Source organism: Canis aureus, chromosome 23 (genome assembly GCF_053574225.1).
Source record: "Canis aureus isolate CA01 chromosome 23, VMU_Caureus_v.1.0, whole genome shotgun sequence".
Lineage (NCBI taxonomy): Eukaryota > Metazoa > Chordata > Mammalia > Carnivora > Canidae > Canis > Canis aureus.
Genome location: NC_135633.1, coordinates 47,863,701 through 47,886,491, shown reverse-complemented (window position 1 = coordinate 47,886,491; position 22,791 = coordinate 47,863,701). Strand labels below are relative to the sequence as shown.

Genomic DNA, 22,791 nt, shown 5'->3' with positions numbered 1-22,791 from the left:
GTTTTTTTTTTTTTTTGTGATGTGGTATATTACACTGATTTTTCTAAGAGACTTTATTTATTTGAGAGAGAGAGTGACGGTGAGGATCAGAGGGAGAGGGAAAAAAAGAATCTTGAGGAGACTCTGCACTGAGTGTGGAGTCAGATGAGGGACTCCATCTCACAACCCTGAGATCATGATCTTAGCTGAAAACAAGAGTTGAATGCTTAACTGACTGAGCCACCCAGCTGTTCCAATTACATTGATTTTTAATGTTGAATCAGATTTGCACACTTGAAATACACATCAGTTGGCAATGGTGTATAATTCTTCTAATACATTTTTGTGTTTGATTTGATATCATTTCATTGAATTTTTTGTATATATGTTTATGAGTGATATTGCTCTATAGTTCTTTGTCTTGTAATGTCCTTATCTGTTTTTAGTATTAAGATGATTCTGCAGGGGCACCTAGGTGGCTCAGTTGGTTAAGTATTTGCCTTTGGCTAAGGGCATGATCCCAGGTCCCTGGGATCAAGCCCTTCATTGGGCTCCCTGCTCAAGAGGGAGTATATTTTCCTGCTCCTCCCCTACTCATGTTTTCTCTCTTTCTCCCTCTCTCTCTCAATAAGTAAATAAATGAATAAATATTTTTAAAAATCTAGTATTAAGGTGATTCTGGCCTCATAAAATGGGTTAGCAAATGATCCTTGTCCTTTTGTTATCTGAAAGGAATATTAGACTACTGGTATAGTTTCTTAAAAATTAGAAAATTTTCTTAAAAATTTCCCTGTAATTACTGCTTTTGCTGACATAATTTTGACAAGTGAAATAAAAGTTCAATGAGGATATTTAAAGGTGAAAATTTATTGACAGGCAATATACATAATTGAAACTTCACAGGAACTTTTGTAAATAGGAAGAAAACTACACCATATTTAAACTTAGATCCATGGGGAAAAATAATGATGAAAATGGTAAATGTGTGAATAAATATAAAGGTTGTATGTAACTATGTAAAACATATTTAACTCCTCAACACAAAACTAATAGCAATCGGGTTTAAAATTAAAACAAGTGAAAGTATATATGAGTACAAATTTTTGTGAAAAAAATAATAGTTTTATTATTTGACCATGTACAGAACAACCTGTGCCCCAATCACTTATGGACATTCTTCCTCAGTCACAAGCAGGTTTTCTTCTTCCACTACAAACAGATGGGCAGGTAAAGTATTCTATTACTAATTCATACCAATTTCCTGGTCTTCTATCTAATTTGTATATGCAATATTCAGTTTCAGTCTCTAACCATATAAAGATTGAATTTGAACCCATCTTCTTATAGACAGTAGGAAATCCCTTCCTTCTGTTAGCTTCCCATAAGCAACTTTCTGTAGAGCTTCCTCCTCTACTTCTTGTATTGTTTATTTCTGGACTATAAGGGCTTTGATTATTTTTTTTTTAGCACAAATACATATTATTTCTACATTTATCTAGAATATCTCTTTAGTTGGGGGAAAAACATTTTTTAGATTCACAATCTTAGAATAACTATACTAATTTTAAAAATGTTTATTTCAGTTTCCCCATTTCATGAAAACATTTTTGTTTTCAACACAAAAATTTAAAAGAGAAGCAACTTGCCAACTTACATGTTTATTACAAAAATCCTAACTTAATTCCAAATTTTTACATCAGTTTTGAGTAGAATAATCTTGAATTAATTTGTTTAATAACCTTATTTAAAATTTTTCATTACATATCCAGAATTAGGACATTGAATAAGAGGAAATACAGTGATCATAACATTTAAATAGGGAGTTTTCTTTCTCAGATATTTAATCCTTTATATTTCTATATGAAGTGAGTGCAACGATATAATTTCTCAGCTTTTTGAATTCACTCACATTATTCATTTGTACATTCATTAATTATAGAAGGAAACTATACTCCTTTTTAGGTCCCAATATAACTTGTGAAGAATTTTAACATACATACAGTAACGTTTTTTTTTTTTTTTTTTTTTTTTTTACAGTAACTTTTTTGACTTTGACCATAGCAACTTACTTTCTAGATGTGTCTCCTGAGACAGGAACAAAAATGGAAACAAACTATTGGGACTATATCAAAAGAAAAAGTTTTGCACAGTGAGGAAACAATCAACAAAAATGAAAGGTAACCTACTCAATGGGAGAAGATATTTTCAAAGGACATATCTGATAAAAGGCTAGTATCCAAAATCTATAAAGAACTTTTACATCTGAACACCTAAAAAACAATCCAATTAAAAAACATTTCTCCAAAGAAGACATACAGATGGCCAACAGACACATGAAAAGATGCTCAACATCAGTCATCATGAGTAAATGCAATGAGCAAATCAAACTAATAAGATATTACCTCACGCCAATCAGAATAGCTAAAATTAACACAGTTAACAGCAGGAGTTGGAGAGGATGTGGAGATTAAGGAACCCTCTTGCACTGTTGGTGGGAATACAAACTGGTGCAGCCACTGGAAAAAAGTAGAAATTTCTCAAAAATTTAAAAATAGAACTACCTTATGATCGAGTAACATTACTTACTAGGTATTTACCCAAAGAATACAAGAACATTAATTCAAAGTAAAAATGCACTCTATTGTTTATAGCAACATTATTTACAAATAACCAGACTATGGAAGCAGCCCAAGTATCCATTGATTAATGAATGGATTAATTAATTAAGAATACATATATATGTATTACATGTATAATCACACCAGGTAATGTATAGACTTGTTGAGTTGCTATATTGTACACCTGAAACTAATATAACAATGTATGTTGACAGGAATTAAAATATTTTACAAAATCACAAAATATTACAGCCATTGGTAAGACAGTTAGGCAGTTTCTTGCACAAATACAATCCAGTAAACATGTTCCTTAGCATTAACCCCAAAGGAATTAAAAGCACGTTTATATAAAACCTACACACAGATATTTATTGCAGTTTTATTTTTATTTTTTATTTATTTTTTATTTATTTATTTATGATAGTCACACAGAGAGAGAGAGAGAGAGAGAGGCAGAGACACAGGCAGAGGGAGAGGCAGGCTCCATGCACCGGGAGCCCGACGTGGGATTCGATCTCGGGTCTCCAGGATCGCGCCCTGGGCCAAAGGCAGGTGCCAAACCGCTGCACCACCCAGGGATCCCTATTGCAGTTTTATTTATAATTTTCAAAACTTGGAAGAAAAAAATGACCTTCAGTGAGTGGATAAACAATGGTACATCCATACAGTAGAATAATTTTCAATAATAAAAACAAATGAGCTATCAAGACAATGTGGAGGAAATTTAATGCATATGACTGAGACAAGCCAATTTGAAAGGCTACATACTGTGATTTCAAGTAAATGACTTTCTGGAAAGGTCAAAAGTTTGAAAACAGTAAAATGATCAGTGGCTGCCAGGGATTAGGTAAGAAAGAGAAATGAATAGTTGGTACGCATGAGATTTTTAGAGCAGTGAACGTATCGTATATGGTACTCTAATAATGGACACGTCATTATACATTTGCTAAAACCCACAATATACCCAAAATTGAAACTTAATGCACTCTCTGGAATTTGGGTGGGACTTTGGATGGTAATGATATGTCAAGGTAGGTTTGTCAATTGTAAATAAAGTACTCTGAAGCAGGAGGTTGATAGCAGAAAGCTGTGCATGGTGTGTTGTAAGAGAGGGTATGGGAACTTTTTGTACTTTCCACTCATTTTTTCCTGTGAGTCTAAAACTATTCTAAAAAATAAAGTCTATAGTTTGTTTGTTTTTTTAAAGTGAGAGACCCTGTAACTTTGATTTTGGTTTATGTTTTTCAGCGACAGGTTTATGTTTATCCACTGGTGGCTGAAATTCAGCAACCTAATTAGTTTTTAAAATCAGAAATATTAGAAATTAAAAAGTATTTTATTTATCAAGGTAAATGAGAGCTACTTGACCTGTGATTATTTAAGTAAAATCATTTGTAAATATTTTATTTACTTTTAAGGTTTTATTTATTTATTCATGTGTATGTGCGAGAGAGAGACAGCAAGCAGGTGAGAGGAACAGAGGGAGAGGGACAAGCAGACTCTGAATTGAGCACAGAGCCGACGTGGGCATAATCTCATGACTCCAAGATCATGACCTGAGCTGAAATCAAGTCAGACACATAACCAGCTGAGACACCCAGGTGGTCCTATAAATATTTTAAAATATATAAGTCTCAGACACTATTATCATGATAGACTCTTGTCATGTGCCAGGCTCGTAGTCTTCTTATGATGCCTCCATAATGCCTTTTAAATATATTCAAATATATGAAGTGTTTCCATTTTCAATTTTACAATATTTTATTATTGTATTTTTATTTCTCAATATATCTCATCCACTTAATCTTAACCATACTTTCGCATCTGTGTAAACTTTTCAAATTTAGCAAAACAATTTTGAATGGTAGTGAGACCTGACTTAATACAGATTATTTAAGAAGAAATTGGTTTTTTAGTGGTTTGCTGGAAAATTTGGAAATATTATTGCTGAACCTTAAATCAAACTACTTTTAATGTCAATATTTCTCATCTCTTCAAAACTCAACTACATGAATTTTATTTCATAGCTGGGATGATAACAGAACAGAAGTGATAAACTAAAGTTTATGAAGGAGATCACACAATGACGAAAACTTATAAAGCTTTTACTTGAGAATAAGCAATTTCCTTAACAGTTATTGGGAATTATTATGAAAGAAAAGTTAGTTAACTTAATAATATAGACTCATATACACTTGAATTCTAAGCATAAGGGTTATACATCTGTGTAGCTCATCACGTCTATTATTTAAGAAGAATAAATCTGAGATATTACAAAGATAACATCCATAATTCTGTGTGGCTCCTCAGATGTTCACATTCAATAAACATTTGTTTAAAATACCATTTCTATAACCACTAAATATTTGCAGAATTCAGGAGGACAGTTAGCCTGCTGGTATCCATTTTACAAATACAAAGTGCATCAATTGGGCCCTGGGGTTTATAGGGTTACAGTTTAAAAATGATTTCTTATTCCTATAAAATCATAAAACTGAATCATTTTTATAATAAAAAGGCAATCAATACATAGTTATTTCCAACCTATGTGTATTTAACTATGGCTGTATGTGTACTACATACATATCTCAGTGTTGTCATTTATGATTAAAATTGCCAATTTTCAAAAACATATATATATAGTTCTAAGTTAATATCTTGGTCAGAACAGAATTTTTGCTGTAGCAACTGCTTGCAATAACGAGATGGCATACCTTTCTGCTTTTGTATTTTTTTGAGTATTTGCTCAATTTTGCTATAATATCAGCAGTATTTTTTTGGTAAACTACTCTAAATGGTTTGGTGATAACAAAAATTTTACAGTTTATTTTGTGAGCCTTCTTAGAAACATTTCAACCCTTCCTCATCCCAGTTAGCTTTGCATACAAAGTGCATCTTTATTAGAAAAAAATTTCCTATCTACAATTCATCCTTTTAATTTTCTTTCCTTAATCCAACTCCTAAATAGAAACATTTATTGAATGCTTAATTGTGCTAGCCATATGCTAGACACTGATTATGTAAATATGAAGAGAAGCTTGTCCTTCCTCCTAGAATTTATAAACTATTAGAGTAAAAGGTAAATTTGCAAGTATTAGGGTAAAGTGTGTAAAATATGCAAATAGAAAAAACTGAACCACAACTAATGCTAGCCAAATACTTAATTTTGAAACTTCCCTTTAAGCACTTAAGTTAAGCTCACTGAAAACAGTATCTTAGAAACTAAAGCAATTTATCGATTATAAACTCATACATGCAGACCTGACACACACACTCTAATTTCATAATGACTCATGTGTATCCATTTCCCAGATTTTCTTTTTGTTTCCATTAAAATGAAAGTTTATGTGTATTTATGCGTGTATAGAAATCTCACCCTGAACTCTTGCTGAAGGGATGTATCTGTTATCTCATAATTATAAACTTTAATCTTTGGAAGGAAGTGAATATAAATGTTTTAAATCTGACTTAAAAATTCTCCAGTTTCATTAAAAAATAAAGTATCATAATTGAACTAGAAAACTTTTGTTGCTAATCTATTTTGAACACTGGCCAGTTTCCTGAAGGCTTGAGGGTTCAAGCCCTCTCAGCTTTTCTTCAACAAATGGTGTTAAATTTATCAATACGCCAATTGCAAAAGTTAACATAGCTTTAAAATTCAAACCCAATTAGAATTTTATAGTGTACTGATGATTAAAATACTCTATGTTTTATGGCCTTAGAGTTCCTATTAGTAGCACATCTGACAAATAATTTGATTAGCATCAATCTAGTAAGATATGTTTAGCATTAAATGGACACACAGCATAATCATTTATTAGAAACAACCATGATTACGATGATGATTTTTCACTCCATTGCTGTGTCTTTGCTGTACCTTTCCTACTGAGTAACACAGGAGAGAAATCATACAACTAACTAGAACAGTGACAATTTATGATCTCCAAAGCCACCTAGTTTCCTGATGCCTTCTAGTATTTTCCAGGGTGTCCCTAATTAGTCCTATCTCCTGTTTATCAAATTTTCTATTTCAAAATATCTCTGTTGTCTTTGATCATCCCATCCTACCACTATGTCCACTTAATTACAGCAAATAACCTCACTTTCAACTTTATAGAGAAAATAGTGATTATTATACACACCCAGCAAGTTCTATTATTCTAATGCTAAATTATTGAAGTTTTAAGTTATTTTTAAAAGAGTACAAGTTATATAGCTAACGATTTTGTTATCATAATCTATTTGCTTCTGTACCATCATGCCCTTTTTTAAGAAAAATGAAAGAGTTACTTCTCCCATGGGCACCAAAATATTTCATATATATTTTGGATCTCATTATTTTCAGCAAACTGAGTAGTGTTGCTTCATTAATTGTCTCTTGTTCTTCTTGTTTTTCTTTTTATGAGAATTTTTTTCCCATCCTTACATATTACCTTCAAAATTAAATCTCTTTTTTGATCTACCACTTTTTTTCCTGCCTTATTTAACACCACCTCATAGTAACAAATATTTCTACAAATTGTACCCATTGCCTTATTTCCCCATACACACCACAGAATTCAGTTTTCCATTAATTAATCATATTAAACTCTAACTTTGCATCAGACCCCACACTACATATTAGAATTATAGTAGTAAATAAAACAAGCAAGGATTCTCTTCTTTTGGAGATTATATTCTATTGGTGACAGTCAGGAATTAAATAAACCATGTAAATTAAGCAAATATCTCAGGCATTGATAAAAACTATGATGAATAATAAACCATGGTAAAGGTTTAGCAAGAAGAGGTGGTGAAGTCCTTTCTGGTAAGGAAATATAGAGAGAGATCTCTAGGGAGTAAGCATGTGGAAATCAGACATAAGGCCGCTGCAGACTTAGTGTTTGATACAGATGAGCTAAAGCTGAGCCATGTTCACAGTCCCATATAATCTGATATTTACTACCCCCCATCAGCCATCTTAAAAAATGCCTCACTGAAACCAAAAAACAAGTGCAATAAAAGACTGTTGAATTCAAGTTCCCTGAAATACAACCTGTTGGTAAGGCAAAACTAAAATTATCCTTTTATGATAAGAGAGAATACTGACTTGATGAAGTCTCAGTAGTGTTTGGAGTATGGAAGATAAAGTTAGGACATTTATGTGGATTCTTTTTTAAGGTAGATAGTCTTTCAATCTGTGGGTTTCATTAGGATTGATAGAGGAAAATAATAGCTGAGGTGTACTGGAAATAGTGAGGTGAGGGTATTGAATAAGAGTTTCTAAATAGTTTTCTAAATAAAAGACTAGTTGTTGTTATCTAAAACTTGAACAGCTTGACTTTTTAAATAAATAACTTTTTGTAGACTTCGTGAAATGAACAATAAAGTTATCTGCAAATTTTATCTTTATAAGAGTTAAAGTCAAGCTGACTATGGCAATGTATTAATAGTTTCTCTTTTCTTTTTATTTTTTTAAATGAAGAGAGTCCAGTATCACGGCCATATAAGTGTAAACATGTAATATTAGAGATACATGGTTTTGATTCTCAAAGTGTTCTTACCATTCTTCTTTACCCTGAGTTCAAGCTAGGACATTAATATCTGAGGACAGAACTTTGCCATTTTGTAAGATATCATGGTCATAACCTCCACAGTGTTAGATTTTGTTCTTTTTATTGGGTGAATATTTTTTGAATCACTAAATGGCACAGAATCAGCACACAAATTTTTGAGGTTGAGATAACCTCATATTATACACACATATAAAGAACACTGCCACACAAATACCAAAGGATTATTGCCACAATTTGTAGTAATATTAAAGATCCCATAGAGATCTTCAGAGATATAAGCACAGTATTCTTCCTCTAAAACACCATATGCTTCCTTTTCTGAGGCCAATTATATATCTTAAGTAGCTCTATTTTTAAATATCACCTGCCCATTTTCTTGGGGGGGTGGGGGGGAGTTCATCTTTCTCTTTTGTTCTGGGAGGTGGGAGAGGAGTTCAGTTGCCCTAGCAGCATTTGTGTATCTTTCCTGATATTCTCTACATACTCCTCTGAATATATAGGAGTTTGCCTACTTTCTAGGACTCTTTCAAAACATAAAGTAATGAGTCTGGAAAATAGAGAAAACAATCCAGAATTTTTCTTGAATACATAGGATTTTGGTTCTCAAATGATTCTGTTTCTTTCTTCTTAAGTCATCTAATTATCTCATTTTCGTAGAGGGAAAGCTAATGGACCAAAGTAGATTCTGATGTACTATCCTGAAGTCAGCAATTAGTTTACAGTGATAAGACTCATTTCTCCAGTTTTCAGGTAGCAACTAACAGGCTTTTGTTCTGCAAATTCATACCAGTCATCAGGGGTCATAAACAAACTTTTTTTTTCCCAAACCCTAACCCCCCACCTCTGAACCACTACCCAGAGGTAGTCAAATACTGGTGTGATGTTTTGGCACCACTTACTAGGAATTGTCCAGTGTGAGGAAACAAAATCTTTACTAATAGTACAGCAGTAGGAAGTAGTATATTTTACTTTTAAGATCTACAAAATTACAACACCCTCCAAATCTATTTCTTAGTTCTCTTCCAAATTCTGTTTTTGTGAAAATTCTATCACAATAGCCACTTTCCTCACAAGTTCCCTAAGCATTAATTCAGTAGGAAGAGAGCTTACTTTTCTTGGTATAACATGACAGAGGGCTGTAAATTTCTAGCTCTCTTAATTGTAATATTTTCCATCTAAAATATCATCTAACAAATGAGTCCTATTACCCAAGAAATGAACTGATTCATTACAAACAATAAATAAATAAATAAATAAACTGTTACCAGGGGAAGCTATAGAATTTCTGTAAGAAAATGTGTGAAATATCACAAGTCAATTTGGTTGTATGCTTTAACCTATTAATAAGCATATATGAGCCAGATATTGTATTCAAATCAGAAAATATTGATGAGACAGAAAGCTATATTAAGGATATTAATTTAAAAGAATATTAAGTAATAATTACATTAATATAAAGGGCCCTTAAAATTAGATAAAGGTAGTCTTAGACCAGCAAAGCATAAAGATATAAGAAAAATAGAGAATGAATGAATGCAGATTAAGCTATAAATATCTGTGTTAGTGTTCCATGGATCTTGGATAGAAGATATCTACATTTACTGTAGTTGTCTAATTGATCTAGAATTATTGGATAAGAGATATTTCCTTTCAAATGTATCTGCTGCTAATAAGTTCCTAATCCTCAGTTTGAGGCTTCTGATAGGAACTAACTTCTGGTCATTCTGTGAAGAGGAGGATGATATTTTCCTTTTAATTCAGATACACAGATTCAAAGATCAATTCCGGGGATCTCTGGGTGGCTCAGCGGTTTAGGGCCTGCCTTTCGCCCAGGGCATGATCCTGGAGACCTGGGATGGAGTTCTACATCAGGCTCCCTGCATGGAGCCTGCTTCTCCCTCTGCTTGTGTCTCTGCCTCTCTCATTCTCTCTCTCTCTCTCTCTCATGAATAAATAAATAAAATCTTTAAAAAAAAAAAAACAAAGATAAATTCCTTGGAATGTTACTACTGTGCTAACTTAATATTTGATAATACCTTTTCCTTCAGGATTCAAGAGCTTTCTTTCTGAACACAAAATTTTTAGAGATTTAGTAGGAATTTTAGAAAAATCAAGCATACCTCTTATTAATTATTACATGAGTTGCTTCCATGATTTGCCCATGTCTGTTTGCTACAATAGTGTGGAGCTAAGACTAGGAAATATTATTTCTGTATGGGTGAACCAGCATATATTAACTTGGAAGTTATGAGCAGAGGAGTTGTCTGTACAGCCAGTGGAAATTGCTTAGATCAAAAGTACACAAACTATAGTGCACTTGCCGAATCTGAGTTGAGGCCTAGTTTTGTGCTGTCCCACCTCCAAAGCTGCCTCTTCTTGAATATACTCTATCTCAGCACTAGGAAATCCTTAAAGTCTTTTCACATTTTATAATTACTCTTCCATCAATGCTTAAGAATTATTTGCATTAAATCTCCGACTTCAATCATTATATGGTTCCTTTTTCTTGTTTAAACTCAGACTGAAAAAATAAATAAATAAATAAATAAATAAATAAATAAATAAATAAACTCAGACTGATAAGTCTGATCTGTAGTGAATGCAATGAGTTTACTATCTGGGAATATTTGCCTATTTCAAGGCTATTATTTTAGTAGTAAAGCAAGATCTGGTACAGTAACTCCTGCCTAATATTTTCCTGTTTCAGTCTTTACTTCTGACCCAACAGCAAACATGACTATGTAAATCTAGTCTAAATGAGTTTCTAATAAACAAATTTAAGCACAGATAGTTTATAAGTAGAGGCTAGACAGTTCTTTCTTCATTAACTATCTCTTTGTTGAAGAAGAGACTCAGAACTTAAAATGTTACGATAATGAACAGAAATGTCTGAGAAAGTGAGAAAAACATTTCATTGGAGGTAAGTGTATTTATTATGAAACATGTATATTCAGTAAGCAGCCACGATCAAAGATTTTTTGACAGAGAGCGAGAGAGAGAGAGGCAGAGACACAGGCAGAGGGAGAAGCAGGCTTTATGCGGGGACTCATGTGGGACTCGATCCCGGGACTCCAGGATCAGGCCCTGGACTGAAGGAGGCACTAAACCGCTGAGCCACCGGGCAGCCCAGCAGCCAAGGTTATACAGCATGAGGAACCATCATATAATAAGTTGTGTGGGAGTAGATGATTTTCATTTTCAAAACTTCTGTAAATGAAAGAAGACATCAACTACCTCCATTTTGCCCCCAGTCTGTACTTTCTTATTGAACTCTTCTTTCCATCTGTCTTTTAATTCAGGCAAAAGATCGAGAAGGCAAAACATCCTGTGTTGGGAGCACACACTACCCCCTCATGCAACTGATACCAGCAAGACCCCATGTGATTGACACCAAGAAAATGATCCACTTGACCTTTACTGCCCACCTACATGTACCCACTGACCTTTATTCCATATTTTCCTTATATAAACTAGAGGTATTTTTAGCACTTTGGAGACAGTCTGAGATAATAGTCCTCTGTTTTCCTGGTTTTGGCTTCACTGAAATCCATCCCTTTCTGGTTTCACCATGATTGGTCTCTCTGCCTTTGGATTTATTTTGTCAGCCACGAGTGACTCAGCCACTTGAGACCTCTGGAGCCAGGTGTTCTTGCACCCTTGGGCCCCAGTAACATAAACACCATTTGGCAATCCAAATCAAGGGGAATGAGGAAACCTCTTTATGCTTCACTTCAAGGCTTGTCAGTGGTGGTGGTGAAGGTTCCTTTAATCCTATCTTATATCCTAAAGTCAGATGTTGGACTAAGTATCTCAAAACACATTAAAAAAATTGTTTTGAAATACTACAAAAATGGTATAGTCCCTCACTTTAGAATGAAGATGCACTTTGCAACAATTATTCTGTTTTCAGGTTCAGGACCCAAGCCAAAACAGACAAAAGCCTAGCAGCAATATCCTTTAATAAAAACATGACTGATAATTCTATGAGAATATTACTGGGGTACTGAGTCCCCTAACTCTTTCTTGTCAAATTATCAGGCAGCTACTAATAATATTTAACAATCCAATTAGAAAAGATACTCTCAAAAAAAAAAAAAAAAAAAAAGAAAGAAAGAAAAGAAAAGATACTCTCTAACTTGTTGATCTTCAAATTTTATTTCTGTTAACTTTTGGGATTCCTGGTCCAGTTTTTAAAATCATTTGTAACCTTATCTTTACATTTAAAATTACTATACATATAGTTATAGAATTCTGCATTAAATTTGCTATTTCACAATTACAGCAACGATCTATTTTGACTTTAAGATATTAACTAAATTTAATATGTTTTATAATATGGGACAAAATTTAAGGCATGTGCTGGTTCATCACCTTATACAATGATTTTGGGCACAGGCAAGGGAGGAAGATTATTGTACTGCAGTGTACAGGGCAGAAAGTGAGATATAGAGGGGAAGTACCATATCTATGGTCAGGGAAGTAGTAAATAATGACATATTGGGAACTGGTATTGGATTATGAGGTTATCCACCTAGTATTCTTTTCTCATTGTTTAGCTATAACTCAATTCTATAATTTTAAAATTAACATGTCTGATTAACAAAGCGCTGTTCATAGGTAAAATTTTATAAAGATGTGATTTTGTCAAGAGAGACTTGTACACATGGTTGGTAACATTTAAACTATAGTGACTATAAAGAAAATGGGCAGATTTCTAGGTTTTCCCAGTGCTCTAAGATTTCAGTAAAAACTTCCAATAGATAAATGAAAGAAGCTGCCTCCCCCCCCACCTACATTAGGCAGATACATGATTAAAATTTTATTTTAATCTGTAGCTCTACTATAGCGAAGCATTTAGAGAACTCATTGATATATACAACTCTTTCAGGTTGCTCCCACTAGCTAGACACAATCATTGTCAATAAAAATGAGGAAGAAGAAAAATTTGGGTTTTGACATGTAAATGAATACCATAAGCTCCTCACTCTGCTACAGAATTTATGTATCTTGTCTGTCACAACACCAACTCCTAAAGCGAAGTAGGTGTGTTGTGGCATCTCTTAATATAGGGATGCTAAAGTTAAACAGGTATGTGATGTGACTATTTGTACATGACATGCAAAACATTCCCATAGGCTATTCCTTGAATGTGAAGGATTTAGAAGGACAGGCTCAAGAGCAAGGGATTATCATGCTAAATCAGCACTAGGGTCCTTTGAGTATAGCAGTAAGTAACTAACAGAGTTTTTAAGCAAGTTTAGAATAGGTTCTCCTTTTTCAATGTTGAAGGTCAGACTCAAGAGACATCAGATGCATAGAGGTAATATGCATGGAAGAAAAGGATCATCACGTTTCAGACTGGATGTCTTAGTAACTCACACTGGTTATTGCTCACAGTCATCCTTTGTAGAGGATTTTATTATGACCACATAATAGATGAGAAAATTGAAGTTCAAAGAAATCAAGAAATTACCCAAGGTTTCAGAGTGACTAAGTGGCAAAGGAAAGATTCAAAGCACATTGGTATTTTTCACCTCGGAATTCCCCAATTTCCTCCTTAAAACCATCTTTATCAAGAATGTCTTCCTTATCACCTTTGTCTTTTAACTTTAAGCAAATTCTTCTTATACAAAAGTCACATAGTGGGGTATTTTTCTACTTCATATACGATTATTTGTACTCTCCACAGAAAGGCTGCTCCTTTACTTTTCATCTGCTTGTGGCAAGCACTAAAATCTTAACAGAGTAGTAGTGAAAATGTCTCAGTGATTTAAGTTGAAAGCAATACATTGGCACACGGCCCTTGTACTTGCTTATCAGGAATATACAAATGTCTTTTTATTCAAAAATTAAAATAAATTTCCTGTAGGCATGGTAAATGACAGCAGTAAACCATCACATGTTGTCAGGTAAGACCAGTAAATGATGGCTACAGTGATTTTCTTAAATATCAGCCAGTCTTATCTTCAGTCATTTCCCTCAACTGGCTTCTCTGAAGTTACTATTGAGGACCACTGCCTTGAGCTTCCTCTTATAGTTCATTAATAATGGGAGAGCACTATTCTAGGAATCAGAACATGCCACCTCCCATATCACTTCCATTCTACCAATTCCACCCATTCCAGGGTCCTTCTCTTCTTTAAGAATTCTGGTAATTAATTTCTGCTCTAGTTAACAGAGAGACCACTCCAGCAGCATCCAAGAAAGTAGTTCTTACACCCTTACTTGTACTAATGATTCCTTTTTCCACTATATTCACAAAATCTCAAGCATAAGATCATAGCCAACTTCTGAGGAACTCTGCATAATGTTCTCAATTACCAATGATCCTTCAATACCTGCCTTCTTAGCACTGCTCACTGCAAGAATTTTGAGCATTCTTTTAATAATTTCTATACCATACTTTTTATCTTCAAGAGCTGGAATTATTGAATCCAAGGCTGAAACGTACTGAAGAAGGGCACAACCCCCTCCTAGAACAATGCCTTCTTCAACTGCAGCTCATGTAGCATTGAAGGCACCTATAGCTCTGTCTTTCTTTTCATTCAATTCAACATCACTTTTTCTACTCTCCTTCATCGGCACAGCTACTCCATCTGAGTTTGGCCAGACATTCATTCAGCTTTTCCTTTACATATTTTCTAGTTCTGATATCTAACTGCTCAATGATTTCTTTTAATATGGTTGTCAATTTGAGCCTTGTCACCCTTTCCTTTTAAGGACATGGCATCACCTTTTCCTTTTAAGAACATGGCATCATCTTTGGTCACAATGACCTCTCCAACTTTTCCTAAATTGTGAGGCTGACCATGTTTAAGATTTAGAGTCAGTTCCTTCTTCAAATACTGCATCACCAGTAGCAACAGCTATGTCTTTAAGCTGGTTCTTAAATCTCAAGCTTTGACAACCTGAAGATCAACTTTTAGCTTACTTAAAATGAGTGTATTCAGAGTTTCTGTATCAATGTCTTCAGCACACACAATGCTTACGGTGAGCCCTGACAATTTTAAGAGCAGGCATAATGGACAGGACACTAGAAATTTCCTTTTCACTTAATAGAACATAGGCATCTTGGAATTTACATTTCTGTCCTTTTGATGTATTACTCAAGTATGGAGAAATGAAACCTCAATCAAATTTGATGCTTTCAATAATTTCTAATTCATCATTTAGTGTTTTTCCCATCCTTTACTGTGACAACACCCTTTCTTCTAACCTTTTTCATTGCCTCAGAAATGATTTTTTCCAAATTCTTTGTCTTCATCTACAGAAATCTTGGGTCCTGAGCAATTTCTTCAGGGGTTGTCACTGAAGGCTACTTCTTAAGTTCAGCAATTGCAGTATCAACAGCTAACATCATGTCTCCTGATTTCCACAGGATTAGCAGCTTTGCTCAACTTCTCAAAGCCTTCCTTGGCAATAGAGTGTGCTATGACAGTAAAGTAGTGGTACCATCCCTAGTCTCTTCAAAAATGTTATTGGCAACACCTTAAACAAGGTTAGTGCCAATAATTTTATATTTATCTTTTAAATCAATTGACTTTGGAGTAGTCACACCATCTTTTGTTACTTTGGGACTTCCCCAACTCAATAATAACTGTTTTTCCCTTTGGCTCTGTTGTAAGGGCTATAGCATTGGCTAAAAGGTTTACACCTTGAAGCATTAAGGCCCAGGCATCTGCACCAAATTTTAGACCTTTGACAAAGGCCCAAGTGAAATGAAGAGCCAGTGCTGTGGACATTGGCCTGATTTGGTGAATACTGTGAGTAATTGAAGCATATCTGCAGGGCAGTGGCAGGGTGTGGGGCCATGAGGCAGGCCATCAGAGACAAGTGAGGGCTCTTCTCCATCATCTTAATTTGACAGAAACTTAATTTCTCTATGAAATATCTAGATAAATATCTAATATCTATATATCTTTTCCCATAAAACTGTCCCTAACTTCCTGCAAATTAGTTAATGCTTCTCTTTCATGATCTTGATGTGGAGTCTTCAAATGCCGTGGTTAAGAAAAATTTCTTGAGATGTATACAGTGTAACTCACTAAGTTAATTTAGGTAGTGCAGGGACAGGACCTGTGGGCAGAAATAGCTTCACTTTTTGCTGTGTGAGGCTGATAGTTATATGCTTAGTAATCAAAGGGAAAGGGGCATGCTGGGAGTACCAGACTGCAAACGTTTCTTCAAATTTCAACATATAAAACTATTTTTGCAAGATTCCCCTGGTGTTTACCCTTCAGGTCAATGTTAACAGTGAAGTATACAGGCAATCATAAGACCCTTAAAGACTGTAGCAATGTATTTGTTTCTTATCAAACCATGGAGGCTTTAGGTCAGCCTTCAGACTAAGAGTAAATATTTTTTTGCTTCTGTTCCTCATATTCCTAATAGTATGTTAAACACATTTCATAATAATGATCTACCCATCTTCCTCACTAGATAGTGTGTTCCTTGAGGGCTAGAATAGTCAGTCTGTCTCAAGTCCTTAATCATGATTACACTCTGTTGGCTAAAATATGTTTGCCACATAGTAGGTGCTCCATAGAAGTTCAATTTACGAATGAACGAACTAATTTCTGAATTATATTTGTAGAAAAGCTTTACCATTTTTATTATCTCTAGTAAATTTTAATTTCTTCGTTTCAAAATGTGAAATATCACAATTCATGGGGTCTGATCAAGACTTACATGATTCATCCATTTCCCCTTTAGTTATACTAGGACTCATCTGATCCCCCTCCAGATTGTTTTTTGTTGTTGTTGTTGTTTTTTAAGATTTTATTTATTTATTCATGAGAGACACACAGAGAGAGGTAGAGACACAGGCAGAAGGAGAAGCAGGCTCCTCGCAGGGAGCCCGATGCGAGACTCAATCCCTGGACTCCAGGATCACTCCCTGAGCCTGAAAGGCAGACACTTAACCTCTGAGCCACCTAGGCATCCCCCCTTCCAGATTGTTATCTGTCCATGTTATTCATCCATGAATCCTTTGTAATATAACTCCAGCCTATATCAACTCTCTCACCCTTAGCTTGCCATAGCACATGGAGATTCCAACAAACAGTTTAGGGCTTGATATTCATGACCCTGTGCTATTTTAAATATGTATTTTTGTGTAGGTGGGTATACTTTTTTAAATATAGATGGCAGGAAAAATGAGTCAGATTGAGTAATGAATATTTCTACCAAATATTCTGAGCAGAATGCTGCAGAATTTTACTGAGTAATAGTGTTAATTAATTATTAGACATATTTGAAATTCAGCTTATTGTATTAGGGCCAACAAAAATCTCCTGAGCCTCAATTTTCCTATACAAAAATAGAGGGGAAAGTAACTATACTTCAGAGTTGTTTGGGAATTAAATAATATAATGCATGTGGAACTCAGTACCACACAGATTGTACTTGGTGTTAGGTTCCTTTCTCCCACTTTTTCTCCATTTTTCAAGATCTCTTCAGATAGCCTTTGTGCTAGGAAGAGGCAAAACTACTGGTTGGGTTTTTTATCTGATTTTATTTTTAACTTTTTCCTTTGGCTCTACACACTATTGAATTATTGATATTCTCCTCGCTTTCATTTTTCCCCTCAAAACGTTATATCAAATGTGTTCACTATGTCTCTGGCTGGACCTGGGCCAGAATGAACGTGTGGGAGGCTCAGGTTCTGTTCTTCCTGCTGTTGTTCCTTCAATATTTCTTTCTTTGAACAGATTCTCATGATTTATCTCATTTGTACTACATGTTCTTATAGTTCTCTTTTTCCTCTCTTCATTTATCTTTTTAGGTGCCTTAAACACCTCCTACCATAGCCCAAACTTTTTCACAGCTTTCTCTCAGCATGTGTGCATTTCTCTCCCTTCATTTGCAAACAAGAAAAAATACTTTGATTTTCAAAAACAAAGTGGTGGAAGTCACAGGGCAATTATCATTTATAGCTCCATCTTGCTCAGAGGCACCAGACTTATACAGACTGAGCAGCAACAGTCCTCTTTCTTCAAAGCCAGCTAAGTGATAACTTCCAAAATAGTTCAAAGGCATGTTGTCTTAGCTACACTGTGCCAAAATTTCCTCACTTATACATAAAGGTAAATTAATGGATTTGAGATTTTTCTTGGTTTTCAATTTTTGATGACCTTTCAAAGTTATGCTCCGGAAATTGAATAGACACAAAGTAGATAAGAGAAATTTTGTTTCAGGAGAGGGATGTGATTCCAAAATTTGGGCAGAGAAATTCAATTAAAAAATATTTCTATTTGTTGCTTTGTGTGTTTAAACTTCACAGTCTAGTTGTTATATTTGACTATCCCAGGAAATGTTATTTCCATTACAAGCAGAAAATACATCCTATTAAGCACAGTTAACATATGTAATAGAACAAGAAAAAATTTACCCCCAACAAGGGAAGCCTAGGGTTCAAGGTCTGACACACAATTTGCACTCATTTCCTGGCCCTCCCTCTCCCTTTATTGTGTTCCCACTCCCAAATATGATTCATAATAAGTGCTCAAAAATTATTAATTAATGATTGAATCAATAGACCTGTAGAACTTGTTACCATATTAAGAATTGACTTTAAACCACAATATGCCTTTCTTACTCATGTATATTTTAGGTAATTTTACCAAAATAAAAAAAGTTAGTGAAGTTTATTAAAGTACCTTGATAGGAAAAGATTGAATTTGTCAGAAGCAGTTAGTTGAAGCTGTTTTGTTTTAGGTGTAAGTCCCAAATAGTAGGAATAAAATCTAGAAAAGTTAGGAAGGTCTCTATGACTTTCTTTTATCACTTCAGATATTTACTTATACTTTTTGTCCCTGACTGCCTTGTAAGTTCAGCAACATCAGAGAAAAGGAAATTTACTCTCACCTGCTGTGTGCCAGACTTCTTTATGTAAGCCATAAGTCCATAGATTGTACAAACATTCTTTAAAATGGCACCATGCTGACCCAACACGCTAACTTACAGCCTCCCTCAGGAGTGTAGTCACTATCCTATTGGGATGCCTTAGAGGGCCATGTACAAACCACAAAAGCTAAAAGTGGCTCATCACAAAGCACAGTGAATTATTTGCACAGTTACCAAATATGCTCTCTTAGCAAAATGGGACAAGTCATAAAAAAAGAAAAGACAATCTCTCATGGTCAATTACCTTCCAAATCTAGAAATGGAGTAAAAGTGTGAACTTTTATGCAGTTGAACTATCTAAGTTTTAGTGATGTTTAAACTACTTTTCTTAATTAAAAATTGCAAGTGAAAGGTGAACAATTACATGTAGAAAATCTACTTAGGAAAACCAAGAAGTGTTCAATGTAAGTTACAGTTAAAAAATAAAATATAGAAGCTGATAGACACTAATTTAAATTTTTGATTCACTTGATGTTAAAAAGATACTTTTATAAATATAGCTAGTATAAATGAAATAAAACCATGCTACCAGAAATCAATAGTATTTATGTATACTAATAGTGTTTCTAATTACTAATACTAACAAAATAGCATAATGAAAATTTAAGAAAACAATTCCATTTACAATTCCACCAAAATGAATAAAGATTAAAGGAGGTTAAAGACCTGTACCCTGAAACTATAAAACACTGATGAAAGAAATTGAAGATGATATAAATAAATGAAAAAATATTCCACGCTTATAGATTGGAAGAATTAATATTAATAACATGTCCATGCTACCCAAAGCAATTTACAGATTGAGTGCAATCCCTATCAAAATACCAATAGCATATTTCACAAACTAGAAAAAATAATACTAAAATGTGTATGAAACCACAAAAGACCCCCTGAATAATCAAACCAATGTTGAGAAAGAACAAAGCTAGAGATATCAGAATCCCAGATTTCAAGATAGACTACAAAGATATAGTAATCAACAGCATGGTACACACATAGATCAATAGAACAGAATAGAGTTTAGAAATAAATCCACATTTACATGATTAATTAATCTTCATCAAAGGAGGTAAGAATTTGAGATGGGAAAATATAATTTCTTTAATAAATAGTGCTGGGAAAACTGGACCACTTTCGAACACTATACATAAAAGTAAACTCAAAATGGAAGATCCAAATGTGAGACCTGAAACTAAAAACCCAGCAAAAAAAATAAATAAATAAAATAAATAAATAAATAAATACTCTGATATCAGAGTAGCAACATTTTTCTAGATATGCCTTCTCAGGTAAGAGAAACAAAAGCAAAAATAAACTATTGGGATTACATCAAAATAAAAAGCTTTTGCACAGTGAAGGAAACCATCAAGAAAAGGAAAAAGGCAATCTACTGAATGGGAGAAGATATTTGCAATTGATATATCTGGTAAGGGAGTATATCCAAAATGTATAAAGAATTTATACAACTCAGCATCATAAAAACAATTCAATTAAAAAATGGGTAGAGAACCTAAATAAACATTTTTCCAAAGAAGACATATAGATGGCCATGAATGATGCTTAACATCACTAATCATCAGGAAAATGCAAAACAAAGCCACAGTGAGATATCACTTTACACATATCAGAATGGCTAAAATAAAAAAGACAGGAAATAAGTGTTGCCGCAGACGTGGAGAAAAAAGAACCCTTATGCACTGTCGGTAGGAATGTAAATTGATACAACCAATGTGGAAAACATTATGGAGGTTCCTCAAAACATTAAAAACAGACAATATTTCCACTACTAAGTATTTACCCAAAGAAAATGAAAATACTTATTTTAAAAGATATATTCACTCCTCTGTTTATTATAGCATTATTTACAATAGCCAAGATATAGAAGTATCTAAGCATCTATCCAATCACTGAATAATTAAGGAAAAGTGGCACACACATACACACACATATATATAAATATTATGCAGCCATAAAAATGAGACCATCTCATTTGAAATAAGTAAAATAAACTTGACTGAGGAAAATATCATATAATTTTACTCATATATGGAATTTAACAAACAAACAAATAACAATCAGAATCAGACCTATAAAAACAGAGAACAGATTGATGGTTGCCAGAAAGAAGGTGTGGAGGGATGAGTAAAAATAGATGAGGGGAGTGGCAGATACAGTTTTACAGTAAAGGAAATAACAAATCATGGGAATAAAAGGCATAGCATAAGGAATATAGTCAATGATGGTGTTGTATGATGACAGTGATAGGTTACCTGTGGTGAGCATAACATAACATAAAAACTTGTTGAATCACTATGTCTAATGCCTGAAACTAGTATAATTTTGTGTCCCAACTATACTAAAAAAAAAAAAAAATTTAAATTTCTGAGCACAGATTCTTATAGAAACCTAAACAGCGCCCTACTTACAGAGTGAAGGTAAAGATTTTTTATGAGGAAAAGAATGAACTCAGGTGTACTCCAAAGGCTCACCTTGAATAACAAAGACAAGCCTACACCCAGGAAGTTCCAATATTTAATCTTCTTCCCAAGAACTAGGAACAAAAACAAGCCGAATTCTTTATCATATAGTATTACTTAAGAGAATTGCTGTAAGATTAATGCTTTTAAAACACTGTAGTATATAGTAGGCATGTAATAAATGATTTTTTTAAAAGAAAATAAATAACATCACACTAGGATGGTAACCTAATGGATAGACAGATGGCCAGGAATTATTTTAATGTGATGATCTTGAAAAATAGAGCCTAGTATTTTTAACATGATATAGCATAGAGTCCTTTACACAGTACTAACATAGTGCTGTTGTGGCAATTACCCTAGAATAATAGTTTAAAAAGCAAAGGTCGGGATCCCTGGGTGGCGCAGCGGTTTGGCGCCTGCCCTTGGCCCAGGGCGCGATCCTGGAGACCCGGGATCGAATCCCACATCGGGCTCCCGGTGCATGGAGCCTGCTTCTCCCTCTGCCTGCGTCTCTGCCTCTCTCTCTCTCCTCTCTGTGCACTCTCATAAGTAAATAAAAAATCTTTAAAAAAATAAAAAATAAATAAAAGGCAAAGGTCTCAGTTCTGCACTTTTCTGTCATGGTGGGTTCCTTAATTAGTATTAGACTATATCGGCTGACAAGCCTAGGTACACATGGAAAAGTAAGATAGAGCAATTTGCTTGCTCATTTGTTTCCTGTTTGCCTGTTTGGTTATAAACTGAAGCAGCCCTGCACAGAGCCTAGATTGCATTCCAACCAGTTTTTTTTTTTTTTTTTTTTCCAACCAGTTTTTGATTAAAGACAAGACTTGTGATCTGGCTCCAGTCAATTAGTGCTTTTGTTATCATCATGGTTTACTTCCTCTAAGACTTCAGTGGGGGCTACTCCTAAATCTGAACCTTAGTTGCTTCACTTCTGAAGTAGATATAATACGTTTCTGTATTTGCCACGAGTAATGTATATTACAAGAGAGAATGCATATCAGAGCACTTGGAAAATTACAAAATAGTATATCATACATGAGTATGTATATTTGTATTATCAGTATACTATATATTAATAGAAGTTACCTTGAAGTTTTACCTTTAAACCCCTTAAAAACAGGTGAATCCAAAACAGAAGACATGATCTAGTCTTCTAAGAACATGTAACCAAATAAAGAGAAGGAATATAAAACAAATAAATGTAGCATATTAAGTTTCTACTGCTGGATAAGAAATTGCTACATACTA

General features: G+C 34.1%; 1 long non-coding RNA gene and 1 pseudogene across 1 annotated transcript in view; both read right to left on the bottom strand.

Annotated features, from left to right (window-relative positions):
- Window positions 1-1,114: 1,114 nt before the first annotated feature.
- LOC144295113 (uncharacterized) overlaps window positions 1,115-22,791 on the bottom strand; it is a 49,112-nt gene continuing 27,435 nt past the window's right edge. The window contains exons 5-6 of the long non-coding RNA XR_013362532.1: window positions 2,382-2,495; window positions 1,115-1,188 (exon numbers count right to left, since the gene is read on the bottom strand). This is a non-coding gene — a long non-coding RNA (uncharacterized LOC144295113). The remainder of the gene's footprint in view (window positions 1,189-2,381; window positions 2,496-22,791) is intronic.
- On the bottom strand, window positions 14,223-22,685 carry LOC144295550 (60 kDa heat shock protein, mitochondrial pseudogene; annotated as a pseudogene).